The sequence below is a fragment of the Nicotiana tabacum genome, chromosome 11 (assembly GCF_000715075.1).
Source record: "Nicotiana tabacum cultivar K326 chromosome 11, ASM71507v2, whole genome shotgun sequence".
Classification (NCBI taxonomy): Eukaryota; Viridiplantae; Streptophyta; class Magnoliopsida; order Solanales; family Solanaceae; genus Nicotiana; species Nicotiana tabacum.
Genome location: NC_134090.1, coordinates 118,235,100 through 118,255,297, shown reverse-complemented (window position 1 = coordinate 118,255,297; position 20,198 = coordinate 118,235,100). Strand labels below are relative to the sequence as shown.

At 38.0% G+C, this 20,198-nt stretch overlaps 1 long non-coding RNA gene across 1 annotated transcript; it reads left to right on the top strand.

Moving 5' to 3' along the window:
- Positions 1 to 6,275: 6,275 nt before the first annotated feature.
- LOC107793971 (uncharacterized) lies at positions 6,276 to 16,007 on the top strand. Its single transcript, XR_001649848.2, has 2 exons — positions 6,276 to 6,395; positions 15,637 to 16,007. It is a non-coding gene; the product is annotated as an uncharacterized LOC107793971 (long non-coding RNA).
- The last annotated feature ends 4,191 nt before the right edge of the window (positions 16,008 to 20,198 follow it).

The following is a 20,198-nucleotide window of genomic DNA, read 5'->3' as shown; positions in this document are numbered from 1 at the left end:
ACGACAAAAGGAAAGAAACTCATCTGATGTAAACTCATCGCCATTATTAGTTCGTAGCCGCCTTATTCTGGAATCCAGTTCACTTTCAACAGTTTCTTTGAACTCCACAAACTTACTGAAAACTTCTGACTTGTGCTTCACAAAATAAATCCAAATGAATCTAGTAAAATCATCAATGAAAATTAGCATATAAGAGTAGCCTGAAAATGAAGGAGTTCTCGTTAGCCCCATCAAGTCACTGTGAATAAGTTCTAGTGGGTCATTGCACCTTGACAAGGATTTGTCAAATGGAAGACGATGTGCCTTTCCATATTGACATCTTTCACAAACCTCTCCTCCATCAAAATTTCTTAAGTTAGGCAAACCTTTTACTAGATTCAACTTTACCATGGCTTTTAATTTATCCATGCTTAGATGTCCAAGTCTAGCATGCCAAAGATGTGTATTATCATTGCTAATCAGCTTCTCAATATATGAATTAAAGGCAGATAAGACATATAAATCGTTAACTCTCTTACCTGAGTGAACGATATCTGCCTTGAGTACCTTGATATTTCGGAGGAACTTCACATCACGTAGGCCAAATAGCAAATAGTTTCCAGCATCTACAATATTTGCAACTGAAAATAGATTTTTCTTCATACCTGGAACGTGAAAGACATTGTTGAGGGTGATAGTGTCTTTTTGCTTCTCGTTGATCACAACAGTGCCACATTATGGACTGTATTATCTGTTGTAACAATGACATCATATCCGTTGTATTCGCTAAAGGTAGAGAATTTGGATTGATCTCCAGTGAGATGGTGCCCACATCCTGAATCCACGATCCAGTCTCTTTCAAAGTTTATGGAAGCCATGGCATTTATTACTCGAGTCTCCGTTGTGAAGCACTTCCCCCAGTCTTCTTCTTTTTCTTCTTCTTCAGCAACTTCCTCGATTTGAGCTATATTGCTCTCTTTGGCTTGACAATATCTTTTTATGTGCCCGACTTTGCCACAACGGTAACATTTTAAAGGCTTTTTACCATTGCTAGAAGACTCCCCCTTCTTTCCTGGCGAGCTCGAACCACTTGAGGATTGAAAGTGCATGCTATCTCTTAATTTCCCTTTAAAGTTCCTCTTATCGGCGACAAGAGCATTTCCTTCCCCTTCTTTGATAGATACACCAGCCATCTGTTTGGCTAATAGCTCTTGTGATGATAACAAATTCTCAAATTCTTCCAAAGATGGTTGTTGAACCCATCCTTGAATAGATGTAATAAAGGGAATATATTCTGGCTTTAATCCACTAATAATAATTCTTCTTATTCGTGCTTCAGAGATAGCCTCATCCGGATTCAATAGAGAAATTTTAGAACACAGATCTTTAACCTTCAAAAAATACTCGGTGATCGAGAGATTACCTTGAGTGGTGTTAGCTAACTCATTCTCCAAAATCTGTAGCCGAGCTTCATCCTTCTTGTTGAACAGTTGATTGAAGGTCCTCCATATTTCATGAGCTGATTTACACCTTATAATATGATCAAATAAATTATGAGAGATGGACCTCTTTAGGATAAACTCCGCCTTAGCATTAATCTGCTTCCACTTCTTACGTGCATTGCTATTTCCCGATGCGTCAGTAGGAGGACTTATGTTACTCCCATTGACAACTTCCCACAAATCCTCACCAACAAGGTATGACTCCATACAAGTCTTCCATACCTTGTAGTTGGACTGGTTCAATAACTCAATCCCCAGTCCATTAGCACGACCACCCAAATCCATTTAGAGAAACCAGTTGAATCAACCACTAACCCGACCTTGAAATCCAAAAGCCGACTTATGGCTCTGATACCATGTAAAGAATAGCAGAAGAAGAATATTATTTGGAGACCTTCTGCTAACCCAAGATCGTTAACTAAGATTGAAGGATTCAACTAAAGAAGAGGAAGCTTGAAAAGAGAAGATAGATTTTAGATAGGAGAACTTGTTTTGGAAAGAAGGCTTTCTTGAGTTTTGGCTTGCTTACAAATGCCTAAGACCACCCCTATTTATACTTCTCTAAGGATGGTTCTAGATAATATTCTAGAACATGTACAAGAAAAATCTAGTGAACCTTATCTTTCCATAATACTCTAGAATATCTAGATGTCTCTAATATATAACCTTATCTTCTCACAACATTCTAGAACATCTAGATATGTCTACTAAATATCAAGGATACTTCATTAGGACATTCTAGAGAATTCTATATTTTTTCAAAAATTCACTCTACTTTATTTTTCTCACAATCAGGAGCATCAGTTGTACTTAACATTTTTTTTTGAAAATAAGGATAATATTGCATTAATACTAAGATGGTTCAGATGATATATTGCCCATACAAGTGTCGTGTAGGACACTTTAGTTAGCTAGACTAGCTATCGTATTACAAGCATCATACGTAATTTGTTTAACAAAACATATAGATCCTTCCTTATCCTTTCGTAATTATTGCATTACAAAAAAAGGTGGGCTTGCTACCCGATAAGGTTTGTCTAGGATAGGCAGTTTCAACACTTCCTTGGCTAACAGGTGTGTTGTAGCATTTCCTTGGAGGAAATTATGCCTGATGATCATTTCTCGCCCTTGGAGCATTAACGACCTGTACTAAAGAAAGATAGAGTTAGAAGTGTTTGATTCCAAAAGTAGTAGTTTCACTGCTTCTGTTGCGTCTGATTCGATTTATAGTGAAAATAGGTTGAGATCTATGGCTAGCTTCAGTCCCTCTTGTATGGCAAGAGTCTCAGCTTGTAATGCGTTGGCAGCGTGGATATTTTTTTGAAATCCTGCCAACCATGTCCCGTTGTTATTCCTGAATATTCCTCCTAAACCTGCATGCATGTTAGTTGTACTTAACATTATTAGACAACTTATAAGTTGACCCATTGTTTTCACTTTTCTGTTGGACCAATCATTCCCCGTAAAAATCTTACTCTTCCTTAATATTTCTATTTTTTTGTATTTATTACTTTTTTATTTATATATATAAAAATTATGGACCAAGTGGAAGTGGAAATCAATTGCATTTCATAACTGCCTGATGATGTACTGTCAAACCTCTCTATAACAGTCTCGTTTGTTCCGGTTTTTTGATGTTATAGCAAATTGCTGTTATAGAAAACATATATTATAATAGAACATGAGAATGAGATTTAGTTCCAGAAAAATTTGGCTTTTATAGAAAAGTGTTGTTATATAAGGATGTTGTTATAGCTAGAGAGGTCTGACTGTATTGGTTTTCTGGAGCATAGTTTTATCAAATTCAACACTTTCTTTACAACAATATTAATTGTTGGGTTGGTGCACAAAATTAATATGAATAATTTTATCCCTAAGCGCACGTCACACGCAAACACACACACACACATACACACACACACACACATATATATATATATATATACTCCCTTCGTTCACTTTTACTTATCCAATATTCTAAAAATAGATTTTCACTTTTACTTGTCACTTTTCGCATATCAAAAGAAGACAATTTCTTCTTTACTATTATACCCACAATATTAATTACCCTTTTTAAATTATTTTCCCAAATCCATTGAAAATATGCATCAATTAATATGGGTATCATGGTAAATTATGCACTTCATTTATTATTTTTAAGGGGTGTGCAAAGTCTATAATAGATAAGTAAAAGTGAACGAAGGGAGTATAAAGCAATTGATTGAACATCTATTTAATTTAGGACTATTGAAAATCGAACCGTAGCCATTAACCGAACCGAATGACTTATTGGCTTGTTGGTATCGGGTTATCGGGGTAATGGATGGTGAACGGATTGAGATTTTATAATTAACGGCTTAATGGTTTGGGGGCGAATTATTTAATTTTTTAATCGGATAAACCGTTAGCCCATTAAGAATTTTTATATTTACATTTTTACCTCCTTATGAATGACAATATGTGCATCTTTGTTACGTAGTTGGTTTTTTCCAGAGAAAGTCATGACCTCTATGAATATTAATTGATTATGTTCTTTTTATCTATCAGGGAAAATGTGAGATGCGTTAATATTGTCCTTTTTATTACATGATAGAGCAAAGTAAAAAAGGATAATAAAATCTGATGCAAAGATTACACGTAATGATTAGCACATCAATCTGAAGGTAAGTCATAAATATTAGCCTCAGATTCATGATTAACATAACAAGAAATATATTTCAAATGCAAACTATTACTATCGACCACAACATACAACCTAACTAGAATTGATCGTCGTTATGCATTCGCTAACTTCGCCAAAATTACCATGTGTAATATATTTAGATCAAGAGTATCTTCAACCTTTTCCAAAGAAAGACCACCCTTCTGCATGTTAATATTATAAAGCACATGCACATCTCCAGGTTATAGTATGCAAAGAAAATGCCATCTAAAGTAAAGACAAATCGGTGCTGAATAAACATACCGCTAGCACCTCATGTACAACTCCAATGACAGCATCATCATTGGAGTTACATAACATTGACCAAGATATCAGGCAAGAGCCAAGGACCTTTGGTATCCCCACCTACAATTACAAAGTGATTCACTATTACTGGAAATTGAATATACCATTATTAACAACTTCTTTAGATGACTAGGATTGTTCAAAAATTTCTATTTGGTTTAGCCGATAAACCGCCCGATAACCGTTAAGCCGATATCAATCCGCTCGTTATCTTATTAGATGGCTAGCGGATAACTATATTTATAATCCGATAACTGATAAGTTGAACCCTTAAGCGTAATTATCCACTCGATTCGCCAGATAAGCACCCCTAATTTAATTTTAAAAAAATTCAGAAAATTAAAAGCATTTAATAGCAAGTGGATGAAAAGCCATTTCTATTTTCATGGAAATTGGGAGCTTTCAATTGTCATTGGACTTTGGAGAACGAAAGTAAGAGGACTTATCATTGTCATGTTTTTAGTACTACGAAATGAGTAGATTTGTCCTTGGAAAGCGGGAAACTTGAATTCTCTAAATTTAAACTTTTTTTTTTTTTTCTGGAGTGTTTTTAATTTTATGGAGGGGATATGGACCTGAGAATGCAATGTGACACTTGCAGTTTTGTCAGAATATATGGTTACAAAATAAAAATAAATCTTCAGTAGCATATTATAATCGTGTGTTTCGTTGCTGGATTGGAATACCAGTGTTAAGATTTTTCTGAAGGGCTATTACGGTAATCTAACAATTTAGGAATTCGATTGGAAAAATGACACTGTATAATCGGTCTCAAAATAATAGCAAAAAATATATACTTTTTGTATATCTTTTGTATATATATACATTGTGTATGTCAATAGTTTCTGACGCGGGCTAAAAATGGAAAAAACATTTCTTGATGGGATTTACTTACTCGTCATTCGTCTGTTTCAATTTATTTAAAGTCCTTGAACTAATATACTTCAAAAAGAAATATTAGGATTGAAATAATCGCATGTCATGCGAAAACTAATAAAGCAAACTTTGAGCGATGATAAACTAGACACCAACAAAAAATATACTAAAAGAGATACAAACATTTAACGTGATTCGATCAATTGATCTATGTCCACATGCGGAGATGAGCAATCCACTAAAAGAGAGTATAAATATTAAAAGAACAACCTCACAAAGAGGCAAAAACAAATAGGAGGCTAACATTTGTCACGAATTTCTCCCCATAAACAAGACTCTCAAACTCTTTAAGGCTACATTATGGATGCTAATAAATGAGAAGGAATGATCCTTAATTTATAGAAGTTTAAACTTCTTCCAAGAAAAATGACTAGCCAAATACGAGAGATTTATTATTTCCTTCTAGGAAAAGAAAATTCCAATTATGGTAAACAAATTGCTCTTTCCTTCGAGAGAAGTTTTTTTTTTAAATTTAATAAGAAAATCAGGACAAATGCCTTACAAAAAAAGACTTAATTCTTTACAAAAATAGTTAGTGTACCCTCTTCTATACATTCTAATCCCTGTTTCTTGGTGGTTGCTACAAGACTTGTCTTTGGAAAAAAAAAAAAAACAAATCTCTTTGCCAAATATTCTGCTAGGATGGCAATGGAGGCAGGGCGAGTAGGGCAAACTTTAAATAGAGCGATGCAGGAAAAGATTTTAACAGGGTAGGGCAGGACAAAATATTATTTCTGAAAATTTTTAATAGGGCAGGATATGGTAGAGCACATTACGGGTTAATAGTTGGGTCGGGTAAAAAATAGGTTGACCCGCCTACTTTTATTCTTTTCCCCTAATTCGCACTTTAAATCCGACTCAAACCCTCAGTTCTCCAAATGCTCTTCCTCCCAAGAACCCTCAAACCCTCCGTTCTCCAAAAATTCTTCTTTCTCGGGGCTCCGGACAAAGTCTTCACCAGCAATTATCAAGTAATGCTCTCAAATTCTTACTCTCAACTTCTCTTTCTCCATAAAAAATATAATTATTATGTGCCTGGCTAGTGTATACGTTTCAATATTGAGCACAATGCAGCAGAAACTTATCCTTCAATTAGTTTTGTGTTTATTTTCCTTAACATCGATTGATTGTTGCTTCGATTTCTCACAGCAACCCTACAGGCTAACAGAAAAACAGCTATTAGTTAACCGTGCTAAATGTGAATAAAGTACTACTTTTGCTGCTAGAATAGAAAATTCATAACAGATTAATCCTGAATGAGTTAACTTATTAACATCTATTAGTAAATTCAACTTACACAGAAGCTGAAACTTATCCTGTAATATTCATGGTAAAGTTTTAAGAGAACTACACTTGTTGACAGAGGCAAATGTAGAAGGTTGACTATGGGTTCAATTGAACCCATTAAAATTATAAAAATAATAGATATGAATCCATAACTTTAAAAATATAATGTGTTCAATGCTAATATCTTAAAAATTAAACCCATAAAATATAAATCCTGGATCCGCCTCTGCTTGTTGACAATTGAAAGCTCAACTTTCTAAATTGCATGAGTCGCACAAGAAGAGAAGACTGCGAATAAATATACTATATAGTAGGAGTGGCAAATGGGCGGGTTGGGCTGAATTTGGGTGGGTTAGGCTGAATTTGGGCGGGTCAAGATGGGTTAGGTCAATAAATGGGTCATTGCCCAACCCAGTCTAAAATGTACTTGGGCTAAGATGGGCTAAACAATAGGTCATAACCCAACCCGCTCAACTTGACCCATGTTTTAGAACCATGCTCATCTTGCATAAAAAAAGTCTTTTATGTCAAAGGAATTCAACAGTTTATACATAAAAAAAATTGTTTTTACCCTATTTGCATAAAAATGTAATTAAAAATAAAAAAAATGTAATTTTTTTTTGAAATACAAAAAAAAAAAGTAAATTTTTTTTGAGGGGAGGGGGGTTTTGCGGAGGGGGTGGGGGGTGGGTGATGCAGAAAAAAAAACAAAAAAAAAAAGTAAAAAATTCCTTGCGGAGGGGAGGGGAGGGGGGGGGGCAGGGTGGGTGGATGATGCAAAAAAACAAAAGAACATAAAATTAAAAATACAAAAAAAGAAAAGTAAAATTGGGGTAACTAAATAAATTTCTATATAAGTTGGGTTGCGATATTTTTTGTTTTGGGTGAGTTTCATCAGTTGTATTTGGGCTGCTTAATGGGTCAGAATGAACTATAAAATATAATGGGAGCCCAAATTGACCCATGAGCTAAAATATTTGTAACCCAACCCATTAATCTCTGGGCGAGTTGGGTGGGTTAAATGGGTTTGGGCTCAAATTGCCACCCCTAATATATAGTTACTGCAAGAGCGGTGGAACAACGTGGAAATGAACAGGATATAATCTGAAAGTTAAATTTGTCAAGTTAGATGTAAACAAGTCATGGAGACATGTATTCTGATTTACTACTGACAACCAAACAGGGTGTTTGCTTTCTTGGTAGTATGCATAGAGGAATTCTGAGTACCTTGCTTGAGCACAAGTGATTGTAACTTTTGCATAAAGGGAACTGCTTCCATTGGTTTACTTGATCTTGTTGCATTGTTTGGGTGAATTGTATGAAGTCTTGGTTGATTAGCTTCAATGAGGGAAATCTGAGTACCTTGTTACTACTGGTGCTAAATTATTAAGTCGTTCACTAGTTCATGACTGCTTCTATAATTCTTGGTGCTGATTTGCCTACATTTTTTTCCTAAACTGGTTGTATTGTATTAAGGCACTAAGAGGTCGTTTGGTGGAGAAAATAATGCATGCATTATCTTTGTGTATTAGTAATGCTTTGTTTGGTACACTTTTTCAACCTATGTATAACTAATACAAGCATTAGTTATTCACTCTATTTGGTATTATACTATGTATAGTTAATGCATAGAAAACCATGACATTAGTTATACAAAGGCTATTAATGCATGCATTAGCATGGTTAAAGACAAAATTATTCTTAAAGTCCCTTAAGTTAAAGAATATGGAGGACATTTTTGTAAACAATTAAATTTCATAAAAATTATGCAATGCATTTTAATTTTTAATACACCACATCAAACAATGCATAAGAAATAATCTCTGTATAACTAACTAATGCATGCATTATTAATCTATGCATTACTAATCCATGCATTACTAATGCACCTTATTTAGCATTATTCTTATACGCCCTACCAAACGACCCTAAGTGTGGGGTGGCACTTGTCAAACTTGTTCAGTAGCCTGTCATCGGTGCTTTAAACAGGGGCTATATAATCTTGATGTGTTTCTCCTAGCCTACCCTCAACTGAATGTGCTATGTTTTGTGCATAATGACTTGATTCAATGACATCTTACTGTTTTTGCCTACTTGTGGATTGTATTGGATTCTTAAAGAGCATGTTTGGAAGTCACATTGGAATTGAATTTGAGTGTAATTGAGTGTAATTATACAATTTGGTATTTTTGTCTGGCCAAATAATTATTTGGTCAGCATGGAATTGAGTGTTATTAAGAAGATGTAATTATACTATTTAATTCTCAAGGGGAATGTGAGAATTTGTGGTAATTACACTATATAATTACAGTAATGTAACTTTTCTATTTTTTTTTATTCTTATACCAAAGCAATTTTATTCTTATTCTTACTCTTCTTCATTAGTTCTTCTTTATTACGAGCCCAGGATCGAAAACATGTATTACATTAAAGTTGTAACTGAGTCCGGGTTCACTCCCCATAGTTGGTTTGACAATTTATCACTTCCTTTATCTGTTTAATCTAACACAAATTTATCATTTGTATTGAATTAATCTGCATATCCTTAAAATCACTTATAAATTTAATTATTATCCATCTTTGAGAGTAAATAGTTTGGCGCTCACCGTGGGGCTAAGGATAATAGTGACAATTTGATACAAATTTTCATAACACACCCTGCTTTACTCTTGTTATTTGAGATCTTAATTTCAGGAAAACTTAAGGATGTCAAACTCTCAAATTGCTCACTTAAATGTTGTTGCTGAATCTGGCCACCACAGCGGGAACAACAATATAGTGCCCAGCAACGAGGTTCACCCTGCTGACCCAACGGGGCTTTGGTCTCAGACTCAATCGATTCCAACTCCCATGTGGCCATCAAAGCTAACTTTCCCACCGACCCGGAACACATCATTCGCGGGGGAGCTAGGTCGGTAGCCAGGGATACGCACGACAGTGAAGGCTATTGGATCAACTTGTGGGTGATCTACAAAATGTTACAGGCTTAACAGGAAGCGATAGCCGAGTTACAGAACCAACGTTGGGCCCGCAACAGAGTTAAGCCCGAACCATCCTAGGAAAACACTCGCAGAAATGAACCAGTCATAGAAAGTCCGAGTGAAGCTGAACCTAGGACCAACCTCGAGATAATAAAGATGCTCGAGGAATTGACGAAACGAGTATAATCGTTTGAAAAGAAAATTGAAGCTAACGACAAAAAAGTGGAAACCTATAACTCCACGGTCGATCAAATCTTAGGAGCACTCCCGATACTGAAAGGCTTGGATTCCAAGAATTTTGTCCAAAAGCCTTTCCCTCCGAGCGTAGCTCCGAAGCCGATTCCGAAGAAGTTTCGTATGCCTGAAATTCTGAAGTATAATGGAACGAATGATCAAAATGAACACGTGACTTTCTACACGTGCGTCATCAATGGGAATGGCTTGGAGGATGATGAGATCGAATCCGTTCTGCTGAATAAGTTCGGGGAGACCTTGTCAAAGAGAGCTGTGATATGGTATCACAACTTACCCCTAATTCTATTGACTCGTTTGCTATAGTTGCAGATGACTTTGTAAAAGCGCATGCCAGGGCCATCAAGGTCGAGACCGAGTCAGACCTTTTCAAGATAAAGCAAAGAGATAACGAGATGCTCAGAAAATTCCTTTCAAGGTTTCAAATAGAACGGATGGATCTGCCCCCGGTCGCGGACGATTGGGCCGTTCAGGCATTCACCCAAGGACTCAACCCTCAAAGATCATTGTCTTCCCAGCAGTTGAAACAAAACTTGGTAGAATACCCGGCGGTAACTTGGGCCGACGTCCATAACAAGTACCAATCAAAAATCAGAGTTGAAGACGAAGCTCGGGACCCCTTCCGGGTTCGTGTATCCCGTCAGAACTAGTGATATATCCAAAAGAATCGTTGACTATGAACCAAGATCGAATAGAGATTGATATCAACCTTATAACGGAGATCGAAGAACTAATGGGTCCGGACGCAATCCTGCAAGGAATGGAAAAAGGAACGATCGAGGCCACAATAGTCAGGGACTCATGAGCAAGAACGATTTCGATAGGCCACTCGGAGCCAGAGAGGCACCAAAGTTATCGGAGTATAACTTCAATGTCGATGCTGCCAACATCATATCCGCCATCGGATGCATCAAAAACACCAAGTGGCCTCGACCATTGTAGTTTGATCCTGCCTTGAGGGACCCCAACCTAATGTGTAAATATCATGCCGTTCACGACCATGGAACCAAAGACTACCAACAACTGAGAGAAGAAGTAGCCTGGTTATTCAACAACGAACACCTTCGAGAATTCATAAATGATCGATCCAAAAGTCACTTCAAGAATAGGGACGCCAACAAGCAGATCGAGTAAGAGGAATCTCAACATGTCATTAACATGATCATCGTTGGATTTGACATCCCCCAAGGGACGATGTTAAACTGCAGTAAAGTATCCATTACAAGGGAAAACCGGGTTCAGGATTATGTACCAGAGGGAACCGTATCTTTCAACGATGAGGACGCTGAAGGCATCGTGCACCCACACAATGATGCACTGGTATTATCTGTACTCATCAGTAAATCTCGAGTTAAATGTGTGTTAATTGATCCAGGTAGCTCGGCCAATATCATCAAATCGAGGGTCGTGGAACAGCTAGGTCTACAAGACCAAATAGTGCCTGCAGTCCGGGTCTTAAATGGATTCAACATGGCATGCGACACCACTAAAGGGGAAATAACCCTACCGATAAACACCGTCAGAACTATTCAGAAAACAAAGTTTTGCGTAATCGAATGAGATATGAGATACAATGCTTTATTCGGGAGGTCGTGTATTCACAACATGAGGGCAATACCCTTGATACTACATCAGGCATTGAAATTTCCCACACCGGGAGGGATCAAAACAATTTATAGGGAACAATTGGCCGTAAAAGAAATGTTCGCGACCGATGAGGTGGTCCCGATGTCTGCACTCTCGACATCAAAGAACTTGAGTTGTGTTGCCAAGGGAGAAACCAAATAGCAATCACCGACATCGGCACCGACTAAACCAGAAAAGCAGGAGACAGGCAATGATGGCGATTACGGAGTCCCTAAGTCTTTCATATTCCCTGATGATTCCAATGCCACTAAGTCTATGGTCGAAGAGCTGAAGCAAGTCAGATTGATCGAGCACCTGCCCGATTGGAATGTATACCAAGTCACGGGGCTAACTCCCGAGCTCAGGAAAAAACTTATTGAATTCCTTATAGCTAACATAGATTGTTTCGCTTTGTCCCATCTTTACATGACAGGGATTCCGCCGGAAATAACTACTCACAAGCTGAGCTTGGATCTGAAGTTTCACCCGATTAAACAGAAGAGAAGGCCTCAGTCCGAATTCAAGCCTGCATTCATCAAAGACGAGATATCCAAACTCCTTAAAATAGGTTCCATTTAGGAAGTTAAATATCCAGATTGGTTAGCAAACGTAGTGGTAGTGCCTAAAAAGGGAAATAAATTAAGAACATGTGTAGATTACAAACACTTGAACAAGGCGTACCCTAAAGAATCTTTTCCTTTGCCAGCGATCGATGCGACGGTCGGCCACGAGATACTCAGCTTTCTTGATGCTTATTCTGGGTACAATTAGATCCGGATGGACCCGGGTGACCAAAAAGACTTCCTTCATAACTAAATACAGAACCTATTGTTATAACGTAATGTCGTACGAACTAAAAAATGTTGGCGCCACTTACCAATGCCCAGTAAATTGGATGTTCGAAGAGCAAATAGGAAACTCATTGGAGGTTTACATTGACAACATGTTAATTAAGTCCTTACGAGCAGAGGACCATTTGAAACATTTGCAGGAAACCTTCAACATACTGAAGAAATACAATATGAAGCTGAACCTGTAGAAATGCACATTCGGAGTCGGGTCCGGGATGTTACTTGGATTCATGTTGTCCAACCGGGGAATCAAGATCAATTCCGACAAAATCAAGTCCCTAGAAGACATCACCATGGTGGACAATGTCAAGGACGTTCAAAGACTAACTAGGCGCATATCCACCTTGGGTCAGTTCATTTCCAGGTCCTCCGATAAGAGGCATCGGTTGTTCTCGTTATTGAAGAAGAAGAATAACTTTTCGTGGACTCCGGAGTGCCAACAAGCTTTGGAAGAACTCAAACGCTACATTTCGAGTCCGCTTTACTTCATACTCCGTAGGTAGATGAGCAATTGTACCTCTATTTAGCGGTATCTGAGATAGCGGTAAGTGGAGTCTTGGTCCAGGAAGAAGAAGGTATGCAATTACTTACAAGATTCTAGGCGAGGCCGAAACGAGGTATCCTCACTTGGAGAAATTGGCGCTCACTTTGCTAAGTGCCTCTAGGAAGTTAAGGCCATATTTTCAATGCCATCCCATATGTGTCGTGACTACTTACCCATTGAGGAACATAATGCACAAACCCGAGCTCTTAGGATGGTTGGCCAAATGGGCCGGAGAAATAAGTGGGTATGATATTGAATATCGACCCTGAATCGCCATCAAATCTTAAATTTTGGCAGACTTCGTGGACGACTTCACACCGGCCTTAATACCCGAAGTCGAAAAGGAATTGTTGTTAATCTCGAGGACCTCGTCGGGGATCTGGACCCTCTATACGGATGGTTCTTTGAACGCAAAGAGGTTCGGACTCGGCATCGTGTTGAAACCGTCCACAGGTAACATAATTAGGAAATCTATTAGAACTGTGAAATTGACTAACAATTGTGAGCATATGATTTTTGTCCTATGTGAATTACTACAAAATTCAAGAAAAACAATTTTTTCCATTTTTTACAATTCTATAGAATTTTGTGGGAATTTGTGCTAGTTGTTTGCATTTCTGTGCATGTTTATTTTTTCTTAAAATCATGAAAATACCAAAAATACCATGCATTGCATTTATGTTTCATTTTTATATTTTTAAGATTAATTAGTAAATTAGTTGTTTTATTTAAAAAATAAAAATCACAAAAGTGGCTTACTTTTGCATTTTTAGCCTTTTAATTTTAAATTAGTAATTTAGGAGTAATTAATTTTTGGTAAATATTATATTAGATAATCAACTTATTTTTGTCAAATTAATTATTTTAGGAGTTTAATTCAGGTTTTAATTAATTTAAAAAGGAAAAGAAAAAAACAATTGAAAAAAAAGGAAGAAGAGAATTAGGAAAAAGGGGGTTGTTTAAATTGAGCTCAACTCCCCACCCAAATGAACTCCAAACCCGGGCCCAATGCTCTATACCCGATCCAATTTCCTCCATGTTAGTTGAACGACGTCATTTCCCCCCTTAAAATCCCAGCCGTTGATCTCCATTGATCAAACGGTTGGGAATTAAGGTTCCCTTTGATATTTAACTGTCTGAACCCAAGGCATCCCCCATTCCACTTCCCCCTCATTCCTCATCTCTAAGTTCAGAGACTGAAAACCCTAGCCGCTGCCCTAAAGTTCCCCACCGTCTCCGTCGGCGGCGACGTCTCAGACCATCCCAAACACCACCAATTTAACACCCCGGAATCCCCTTTATCTCCTCATCCCAAATTTCTCCTTCAAATCATCATCAAGCCGTTTGAATTTTAGATTGAAGATCGGATCCCAAACCCTAATCCCTTCAAACACCCCCAAATTGATGCAAGGCGACCCTGTCCCCTCATCGCCCAAATCCATCACCAAAATTCCCCAAAACACTTTCAAGCACCCCCAATTTTGGATCTGAAAATTGAAAAACAAAACCCTAGTTTCTGCTGAGACTGTTTCTTCACCTTTCGAAGTTCAATATGGCTCAAGACTAGTGTTAACCAAGAGTTCTCATCCGGAGCCCTTGATTAACACGAGTTTTGGTTCGATTTTGAGAGCCAGCTACGTTGGTCAATCACTGCTTCTCCGCCTTCTGGGCCATTGCTTGGATTCCATTACCAAGCCACTTTCCGGTTAGCCCATATCTCATCATTTCCTCTTTACCTTTGCTATATTTGCCTCCTGACTCTGGCTTCATTTCGACCATTTGCTTGATTATTTGTTTCTGCTATGTGTTTGTTCAAGTCAGTAGGTTAATTTCTTTTTTGTTTCTTTGATTAAGTTAGATCTCTGTTGGGATAGTTTAAATGTTACCAATCTGTCTAGTTTTACTGTTCTATTAGGTTCCCTATTCTTCTCTTTTCCTTTTTTTTCTTTAACCAATTATATCTTAAATTAATCAGTATTTTTAAGTTCATTACTTTTGGGTTTTAATTGGTTAAGTTCATGTTTACTGTTAATTTAAGTTCTTTTTGGTTTTGGTTTAATTGTTCATTTCTTTACTGGTTTGATGTCGTCTTATGGTAAGCCAGACCTAGACATTAGAAGCCTGCTCGTTTGGGCCCAAGTTTGGGAATCAGATGGCCTGCATTGGTTTAGGCTAGGAAGGTAATTATAGGGGTGTCAGGGGTTAATTTGGGTATTTGGGGTTTGAGGGAATATTTTTCTGTTGGGGGAAGCTTCTAGAGGATAAGGTTGGGGCTGGTTTGTTAAGAGAAGGGAGGTTTCAGATATATTTGAAGGGTTAAAAAGGGTAAAATAACTAAGAATAAGGGGTAGAAGGGGAATTAGAAAACCAGGCTAGGGCTGCCTTAGAAGTGCCTATTTAAGGACTCTTTCCCTTCATTTTTTTGGGAGAGACATTGGAACCGATAGAAAATATACAAAATTTCTGCATTGTGTGAGAGAGTTGAGTGGTTTTTCACTTCTGATTTTCCTTCCTGAAAGAAAAAACACACTCTGAAGTTCTTCTTTTACGGATTTCTGATTTCAATATGGGTTTGAGCTGAAGCTGTTTGCTAGCTGATCATTTGCTGCTTCTTTGCTTGCTTTGCTTCACTGAACTTCTTTGTTTTCTTCACTTTGCTCTTGGTTTCCAGGTATTTTCTCGGATTGTGATGACTGCTGAAGTACAGAAGTATTTTGATATACGTAGTTGTAATGAAAATGTTAATGAATGAATCAAGGACTATCAGTTCCTCCTATATGTATTTTCTTGAATTTCTATGTCTATTCTTAGTTTATTTTCTTTCAGCTTATATGGTTATTATGGGATTTGTTGAATGAACAATGGTTTAGGAAGAATTTCATAGGTATTAGGATCTAAACTAGTTTAGTTTCATAAACTGGTCACTTGGTTGGATCAGTAGTTGATTTTTGTATTTTTCTTTCATATTTAAGGTTGTTAATTTAGATATCATGTTAACATTGGCTATTGAAACTTCATGGTTTAGTCATTTAATTTTAGCAATGTTAGCTGGTTGTTAAAACTGCATAGTTTGGTCATCTAATTTTAGCAATGTTAGAGTACTTGATTGATGCAAGAATTAGTATGTTATAAAAGGAGTAGCTCTGGATCCATGTTCAACTCTCTATTATTTGTAAGCTGGGGTTTAAATCAGATTCACAATCTGTTGCTCATCTTTAGTTCTTGTGTTGTGTTTTTTTCCCGTAAATTCTTAAGGGGATTGGGCTTAGCCTGGGCCCATACGGGGCAGCCTGCTGAGAAATGGGCTCTTCATGCTTGTTTTGTTGCTATCGTTCATTGTGCCCAATTCTGAGCCATATTGTACCCAACATGATTTAATTTATTACATTTTGTATTTGGGCTTCTCTAATACATGAGGACGGTATGGCCATTCTTGACCCAATGTTGGGCTTCATGTTGAGCCCAGCCTTCTCTTGTGTTCTGTTCTGAAAGCTTTAAACGACATTGGGCCTATCTCTGGCCCAAGACCCTTTCAAGTGATTAAAATAATCAGTCTTATCCCGCGTGGATTTACAACTAATAAGGGTAAATTGAACCTTAATTTAGAGTAGACCCAACATCTTGGACCTTTTTAATTAAGTATTGTCCTCCACAAATAGATTGAGGTGTGCCATTTAATTAAATCGCCTATGGCCCTCACAAATACTTTAATTAGATATTAGAACGAATATTCGTAGAAAGACTTAGGCGCATTTAAAATACAATTGTGATTGTGGACACGTTCGCGTGACATACTTACGATTCTAAAAACTAATTCGGGGTATGCATTCGCGCAACTCCGATAAAATCTTCTCAATAATAAAATGGGTTTTCATAGGCTACTAATTTAATTTAGTTCATATAGTCCGAGGTGTGCCATCAAATTTAATCATTCATGGCTCTCGTATTAATCTTATGACTTAGATATAAAAATGACAAATGCTCGTAGTTGCGTTAGGCCCGTTTAATATATCATTGTGATTATGGACACGTTCACGTGACATGATTACGATTTCTAAAAAACAAAACTGGAGTATGCGTTCGTGCAACTTCGGCCAAACTTTCTTAATAATAATAAAGCGTTATTAATCATGGACACGTTCGCGTGACATGATTTTTTGACGCGCCAAACAAATGGGTACACGTACGCGTGACCCGTTTCAAGATAATTTCTTAATTAAAAAAGGCAAATATACATAGGTTCTAAAATGAGTAATTAAACAATTTGATTAAGCCAACTATGATCAAAGCGACCGTGCTAGAACCACAGAACTCAGGAATGCCTAACACCTTCTCCCGGGTTAACAGAATTCCTTACCCGGATTTCTGTGTTCGCAGACCGTAAATAGAGTCAAATTTCCTCGACTCGGGATTTTAAACCGGTGACTTGGGACACCATAAATTATCCCAAGTGGAGACTCTGATGTTTAAGTAAATAATCTCATTTCGATTGTCACTTAAATTGGAAAAGACTCTCTTCTACCCTTTCGGGGGTGGTAAATAGGAGGTGTGACAATAATAAAGCCAAGTATGAGGCCATTAGTGCAGGTCTCGAACTGGATAAAAGCCTGGGGGCCGAGGTGATCGAAGCTAAATGTGATTCCCTCATTGTGATAAATCAAGTCAACGGGACGTTCGAAGTGAAAGAGGAATGAATGCGAAGATACTTGGATAAACTATAGGCAACATTATATCGATTCTAGGAGTGGACCCTGCAATATATACCCCGGGATCAAAACAGCGAAGCTGACGCTCTAGCGAACAAGGGGTCATCGGTTGATGACGATGAATTCAGCTTGGGAACGGTCATCCAACTCATGAAATCGGTAGTGGAAGAAGGCCATGCCAAGATGAACTCGACAAGCTTAGCCTGGGATTGGAGAAACAAGTATATATATTACTTGAAGACAGGGAAGCTGCCCTCGGATCCTAAAGAATCGAGAGCTCTATCCACGAAGGCGGCCAGATTCAGCCCGTCCGAGGATAACACCCTGTTCAGAAGAATGTTCGACGGCCCACTCGCCATATGTCTGCGATCGGGAGACACCGAATATGTTTTGAGTGAAGTTCAAGAAGGAACTTGCGGGAACCATTCGAGGGCCGAATCGTTGGTTAGCACAATAAGAGCTGGCTACTACTGGATCAACATGGAGAAAGATGTGAAGGAATTCGTACGGAAATGTGACGGCTATGAGAGGCACACACGGATGATCCATCAGGCCGGGGAGCTACTGTATTCATTCCTGTTGCCTTGGCTATTGATGAAATGGGGAATGAACATCGTCGGTTCCCTGCCATGGGCACCCAGTAAGGCTCAATTTATATTATTTATGACTGACTATTTTTCTAAATGGGTTGAAGCTCAGGCATTTGAGAAAGTCAAGGAAAAAGAAGTTATTAATTTTATTTGGGACCACATAATATGTTGGTTCGGGATGCTTGCCGAGATCGCATGTGACAACGGGAAGCAGTTCATCGGCAGTAAGGTAAGCAAATTTTTCGAGGGCCATAAGATCAAAAGGATCCTGTCAACACCCTGTATCCTTGTGGGAACGGGCAGGTGGAGTCTACAAACAATATCATACACCAAAACCTTCAGAAAAGGTTGACCTAATCCAAAAGAAAATGGAAGGAAATTTTGCCCAAAGTCTTGTAGGCATATCGTACAACCTCAAAGTCGAGTACCCGGGTCACCCCATTTTTGTTGGTCTACGGTGCCAAAGTGCTTATACTGATCTAGGTAGGAGAACTGAGTTTTAAGTTCCAATATGCTACTGAAGAGTCAAATGGTGAGGCCATGAGCACGAGCCCCAAACTTTTGAATGAGAGGAGTGAGGCCGCCCTTGTCCGGTTAGCTATCCAGAAACAACGGATTGAAAGGTATTACAATCGGAGAGCCAACCTATAACACTTTAATATCGGGGACTTGGTGTTAAGAAAGGTGACACTGAACACCCGAAACCCGAACGAAGGGAAGCTGGGACCAAATTAGGAAGGTCCATATTGAATTGTCGAGATTATCGGTAAAGGTTCATACAAACTCGAAGTAGGGAACGGTGAGCAGCTACCGAACAACTGGAACGTAACCCACTTAAAATGATACTACTACTAAGGTACATCCCCATCATTTTTTTTCTTTTTTATTGTTACATAAATTGCGAAATAGACTAACACTTGCAGGAAACAGCCAAAGGATAATGTAGTTATTAGGCCTGAAAGCACGCGATGCACTCTTTTTCCCTTGAACCGGTTTTATCCCAAATGGATTTTCTGCAAGGTTTTTAACGAGGCAACTGCGGGCCATCACCCTCGGGTAACGATTTTTAGCAAGGAAAGAAACTTTGTGCTTGAACAGTCTAGGCTTGGTGGATAGGATTGTAAGGGACAAACGATCAAATGAACTGTTCCTGCATAGACCACCTAAGTCAAAACACGAAGCTTGTACACACTTACAATCTTGTATATCACGCACATAAATGAAAGAAAGTTTCTACCTTACAGATATATATTTTGTCCCTTAAGACTATTACATTTTGTTGCTTAAGGATATCAAGCCCAAGGGACGCCTCTATCCGGATCCAATAGATCACCCCACTCGGGGACTGTCATCCAAGACAAACTCGGACGGTTAGGGCTATCGAAGCCCGGAGGCATAAAAGCCTATTATGAAGTGCCTAAACTTAAAAGGCTATGGCCACCCCCACTTGGGATTGTCGCCAAGACAAGCTCGGACAACTCGGGCTATCGAAGCCTGGAGGTACAAAGCCTATTAGGCAGTGCCTGATCTTAAAAGGCTACAGCCACCCCAAAAATGGCTCAAAGACGTTCGAAGCCCGTAATAAAAAACATAAAGCCTTCAAAATTCCAAACCAATTCAAATGTTACCCTCGACAAAATTATAGCCAAAAATATCTAAACAAGAACTTTGGGGAAGGCTTCCGGTTATACCGAGCCCCCACGAGTTTCAAATATAACTTACATCATGAACAAGTCTTGCCCGAACCTCCTAACAATGACTTATTACTACGTTTAATTTTGTGCTAAAGCACTTGAAATCTTTGCAATTACAAAAAGATGCTAAAAACAGTGACTCAAAATTTATTGAAAGGGAAAAAAGACTTTATATACATTCTAAAATGTCTTTACAAAGGACAACAAAAACAGCCTCAACAAATGTACAAAATACAAAAACAA